The sequence below is a fragment of the Solanum pennellii genome, chromosome 5 (assembly GCF_001406875.1).
Source record: "Solanum pennellii chromosome 5, SPENNV200".
NCBI lineage: Eukaryota > Viridiplantae > Streptophyta > Magnoliopsida > Solanales > Solanaceae > Solanum > Solanum pennellii.
In genome coordinates this window covers 2,904,007-2,910,606 of record NC_028641.1, presented here as the reverse complement: position 1 = coordinate 2,910,606, position 6,600 = coordinate 2,904,007, and positions in this window count along the sequence as shown.

Below are 6,600 nucleotides of genomic sequence, written 5' to 3'. Positions count from 1 at the left end.
TATATATATATATATATATATAAAAGAAAGAAAAGGCATGAAGAAATTCCCAATGAAAAGATTTATGGTACTAAAAGAGTCCACATGACTCATCTAATTATCATAAATGGTAGAATCACATCTCATCACAAATATGATTGTACAATACTTTGTTTATTATTAATCTGGGTTTGTAGTGTAGTGATGAAATTGTTTCATTCTTAATCAGGGGTATCGAATTCGAATCTTGAATATGAAGAAAATTTTATTGAGAGCATCACCCTTAATAGGGTCTGCAATGCGTGATTCAGATTTAACAGATACTCCAATACAAATTCTGAACACCGAATACAAATCCATAAAGAAAAAAAAATAAAAGTTTTTAATTTGATTTTTCATTTTAACTTATATTTATAAGAAACGTTTGTACATATACGCATTATGTCGAAACTGTTAGGTTTGATTAAATTTAATGGGCAAACCACCTTAGGGGCAAAGTTAACACTCTTTCGTCGGAACATTTCATTCTATACATATGCAAACAACGTGTGCATAAATTGATTCGAACATTATCATTATCATATTTTTTTAAAAAAATAAGTTTCATACACTTAATATGCCTCCAATTGTACCTCTTGTTTATGGACTTTAAAAGTTGAAACTTAATAACTAAGAATAAGTTAATTGGATTGAATTAGGTCCTAAAAATTTAATAAAATATATTTTTATATACGCAACTTTTTTTCCACATACACTATATAGTATTGTGACTTTAATGGTCCTTTTTTAAATATTTGTCGGTAATTTACTTTTAAGAATATAATACTATTCTATTTTAGATGGTGGAGAATTGAATTTGCATTGAAGCAAAAAGGGAATATAAATATTCTTTTCGTCTTAAATTGTTTGTTCTGATTTTAACGAAAAAAATATTATATCTTTAATAATATAATTAAAAACTCTTCTACTTTAATAAATATTTTTTTACGAATGATAAAAAAAACGATATAATAGATAATTTGAGACGAAAGATATAATTGCTGAGTCAACTAAATTGTTATAATTCATGGAATAAATTATATTCTCATCAGCATGTTCATATACTAGTTGCAAGAAATTCGAGTATAACTTTACAATGCCATTAATATTACTTAACTTCGATCCAATAATAGCCATACGTTCAGATTCTATATAGTTAATTTGGTCAAAAGAAAATTTCTAATATTATTATTTTAAGTATGTCTGGTTAAAGTTAAATTATTTGACTCTCAAAAAATGAAAAGTGAGAGAGAGTAAAATGTTAAGAGAAGATTTTTTTAAAAAATTAAAAATTTAACAAACGATAAAGAAAAGTATGATAAACAAATTAAATACAGGGAACTAACAGTTAAAGTGAATGATGATTGGTGTGATATAAAGGTGAGAATGTGTATTACTTGCGTGAGTGAGTGATAAATATTTTTTTTTAATTAAAGGTTTAGAATTCAAGTCTGTCGAAATACATAATCGCTTTTATTAGAAAACGTTTTACTTCTCAATGTGAGACTTTCAGATGTAAATCTAAATTAAGTCGAATGAGTATATGGAAATCAATAATGAGTGGGAAAATACATCAACTTATATTGAATTAACTTGGATTATACAAATTTAGGATATTAATTGGTTAAATTAAAAAATGAATAAAAAAATTGTTGCATACTCCAAAAGATAGTTTTCAAGAAATCAACAAAGATTTGACATAATTTTATTTTATTGTATGATAAATCATATTAAGCAACTAATTGCTTTGTCAACTACTATTAATTGGCTAATAAAAAATTAATTGTGTTAAATATTATTTTAACTTTTTTGTGTTTAAAGAACTCTTTTTTACAGTTCTATGTCAAATGAATTTTGAAGTTAAATCTTAAATCACTCAAAGTAATTGAATGATTTTTTTAGTTTAAACACGAAATTCCTTTTTACTATTTCTGGATCATTGTTATTCATTATATTGTATTGTATCACTACTATACCTATAATGTTTGTTTTGATTGTTACTTAAAAGCCTATAATACTTCAACGTATAATATTGATATACATAAATAATTTTTTTAAATTTTTTATATCATAAATATGAATAGAATAGTATTTTAAAATAATTTTCAAGTACCTAAATTAAAATTTTTTAAATACTAATATAACTTTTAAAATTAATTAAATTAACTCCTTGAAAAAATAAAAGCACATCAAAAAATGTTACTACTAAAAAAGAAATTTCATGTGATAGGGTCATGGATCAACCAATGAATTTAATTATTTTCAAACTAATTTAAATGTAAGAGTAAATTGTAGTCAACGTGAAAAAATAAATGAAAATTTTTGGTTTTTTTAATTTCTAATTAAATAAAATTATACAATTAGATTGTATTTATATTTGTAAATGACATCTAATGGTAAATTCTGAGGAAATAGAATATTTTCTAAGTCAAATAAAAAAGGAAAAATATTAAAATATTGACAAAATTAGATAAAGAAAAAGAATTTCTCTATATCTCCAATATATGCGCAGAATATATAAAAATAAATCCAATACACTAAAATATATTTTTCACTATTATCTTTTTCTTAAATGAATCTTTCTAAATATAAAATAGTTAAAGAATTTAAATAAATAAAAATGCAAAATTACCTCGTTTCTAACAAAAGTCTTTCAAATAAAACCAAAAATTAAGTCATTTTTTCAACAGATATTTTATTTAGATATGTATCACATGTTTTGCATGTAGTATGAATTTCTGAAAACTGATATCATGTATTAGTTGTTTAGTTGATGTACTGATACATGTTTTGAAAATTGTTATAATGTATCATTCACTAAATTTAATAAATGCGTCATCAACTGTACTTGATGATACATAGAGAATCAGTGTGTATATTGTTTAGTAGATGTTTCTGATACATGTATTAGATATGTATCACATGTTATAATGTTTTAGTTAATTCACTGATACATGTAGTAGACATGTATCACATGTTTTTCATGTAGTATGAATTTCTGAAAACTGAAACCATGTATCAGTAAGTTATTAGTTGTTTTATTTAGTATTTATATTTCAATATCGTTATAATTTGTTGTTTTATTTTCAAATTGCAGCCAATGAAGTACAAGATTAAAAAGATACCAACACATCCCATAAGGTTTGCTGTCAATTTTAACAACAATTTCCTAAAGGACAAGAATGTGATCAGATTCCAGGGGGGAGGAGTATCTTCAGCAGACTGATTATGCAAGGAAACTGTACTGCATATAAACACCAGAGGCAGAAGCATCTCCAGCTTCCAAAGACCTTTACTTGCTTCAAATTCATACCCTTAGGTCTTGTAATTAGAGAAGTTGTTGTATAGTCTTTTTATTCACTATGTAAGATTGTTTCTCGTGTTTTGTAGCTGTAGCATGTATAGACTTTTTGTAATCGATAGGAGTGTAGATAGTTATCATCTATTTGTTTTGTATTGAACACTATTGGATGAATAGAGTGCATGTATCAGTGAATTACATGTGATACATATCTAATACATGTATCAGAAACATCGACTAAACAATATATACACACTGATTCTATATGTATCATCAAGTACAGTTGATGACGCATTTATTAAACTTAGTGAATGTTACATTATAACAATTTTCAAAAACATGTATCAGTACATCAACTAAACAACTAATACCTTACTGATACATGATATCAGTTTTCAAAAATTCATATAAACACCAGAGGCAGAAGCATCTCCAGCTTCCAAAGACCTTTACTTGCTTCAAATTCATACCATTAGGTCTTGTAATTAGAGAAGTTGTTGTATTGTCTTTTTATTCACTATGTAAGATTGTTTCTTGTGTTTTGTAGCTGTAGCATGTATAGACTTTTTGTAATTGATATGAGTATAGATAGTTATCATCTATTTGTTTTGTATTGAACACTATTGGATGAATAGAGTGCATCTTTCACCAAAAAAAGACAGATATTCAACCAAACATAACATACATAAAATAAATAAAAGCTAGAACCCCCAATATTCAATTATAACTAAAGAGAAACATTATATATTCTTATTGTCAGATTGACCGTAGTGTACTTTAAGGATTTCAAAGGATTCTTAGAAATGATCAACAATTATTTAAAGAAGCCAGATTGAAAAGATAAATAATTCAAAATTTCAAAATTGGGTCTTTTATTTAAAATTAATTAAATTAATAATTCAAAATCAGAAAACTGATTTAAAAGGTTGAGTGTTTAAATGGATAAAATTCAAAATTCAAAAACTGATTTAAGAGATTGAGTGTTTTAATGGAGAAAAAATAGGCATTAAAATGGGTAATTGTGTATTATAGGAGAGAGAATGTAATGTATCTACAAACTTGCACTAAAATAAAAAAAAAAGGGAATTATGTAATATTTAAAAAAATAAGGGAAAATTAGAGAATATAAAAATTATAGTTGTGTATTTAAGTTATTTTTCCAAAAAAAATGATTTATTTGAAAGACATGTGAAGGGCCCAATTAAATTCTCTAGGTCAAGCCCAGTCAAAGGTTTAAAGAACTTCTAGCCCATTATCTGAGAGTTTTGGGCCCAATTTTGGGTCTACAACATCCTAATTGGGCCCAGAAACTTTGATCCATGTTGAAATCAGAGAGCCCAATACTAACCCACTTAATTTAGGAAAAATGACAGAAATTTCACTTTTAAGTTCTGTTACTACCATTATCCCCTATTAGTTTTATAAATCTCTAAAATCCTTCATTTCGTGCATCAGAGTAATATATCAGTGTATCAAATTGATGTACCTCGCACATCATATTAGTGTATCATGTATAAAATGTACATCAGATTAGTGTATCATATATCAAATGAAATTTATCTAACTTAACCATTAATGTATCTTGCGTATCAGATTAATGTATCAACACTTATATTATTGTATCAGTTTGAGTGATTTACGTAATTATAAACTTATAAGTGACAAATTATAATTTATCTTAAAAATATGTGATTTATATCCTCTGCCCCTTAATTAATGAGAATTGGCCCATCTGAATTTTGAGTTATACATATTGACATTATAAAATTCTTTTATAATATTATTTGATTGTGCAAATATTTTTTAATAGAATCAGTGTAATAAACATAAGCATAAAGTATTTATACCTAACCAAAAAATAGGTAAGTATTTTACGTTTAATTATGATCTTAAAAAGAAACGCGCTTTAAAGGGTGTAACATAGACAATCTACCTTAATATAAACATTAACAAATGACGTATAAGTCACAGAAAAATAACTTTACTGATACTATAAGTCTCCGACCCTTTGGATCAACGTAACAATAAAATGGGAATAATATTTTTTGTATTATAATAAATGATTTTTTTTGGTTGGTAAGTGCAAAATTGACTACAAGAGACAAGAAGTTGGTGAAGAATTTATATAGGCTAAAGTGCTTAACACATTGGAAATCCACAATGTATTAATTTAGCTATCTAGTTAAAGAAGTTGGAACTGGAATAGGAGATTCTTCCCTTTAATTTAAAGTATCGAATTCGAGTTTTCAATATGATTTTTTCAATTGGAAGTATCGCTCTTAGAAATGAGCGAATTTGATTAGTTGAGCTTTGATACTGAATATTGAATGAACAAAAATTATGAAAAAAATTTAAATTAATCACTCGATGTTCAGTATTCATATTGCGTTGGTAGAAAAATAAGTCATGATTTCTGATTGAATAAATTGAAATCAGTGGGCTTAGTATACATTCATGAATTATTGTCAATAAAATGCAATGATGATCAACAATATTATTAGTTAAAAAAGAAGGGTATTATTTTTTTGAAGAAATGTGTTTTTGTGGTTGAATTTTGAATTACTAGGAATTGAATTAAAATTTTCAAATATAACACGAACATTCAGATATAAATTTTATTTTTAAATATTATTTTTCAATTTTACTTTTATGTACAACATTTTAAAAAAAAATCACTAAATTTATGTTGAAACACGTACTTTAGTAATGCTACTATTGTGATTCATCTTTTCCTAATACCCTTACTTTTATGAGCTTTTAAATTATACAATTATAGCTTCACATAATCAAAATTTTTACTAATAAAATTTAAAATAATCAAAATTATATAAAATGTCAAGAAGGTTAGCTTTACTTTGCTACACCATATTTAGTATCGTACATTTTGAATATACAATATAATTTTACATGATTACGATATTTCCATACAATAATTCTATTTTAAATATACAATATAAATTTCCGTTCGATATGAATCCTTACTTTTACTTGGCTATGCCATGTCCCATACTATTACATCAACAAACAATGTATATAGTTTTTACATGGCTACGACATGTTTATACAATAATCCTATCTTAAATATACAATATAATTTTTTACGAATATGAACCCCTTACTTTTACTTGATTACGCCACGTTCCACTGTTACATCTTTTTACTTATAAGACTAGATTTTTCAACAATGGTCCAGAAGAGAGGGCTTTTTTTTCCTTTGTATGATTTGACAATATTTTTGTCCTTTAGGTTTTGGTTTGGAGTGGAAAAAAGGATATATATAT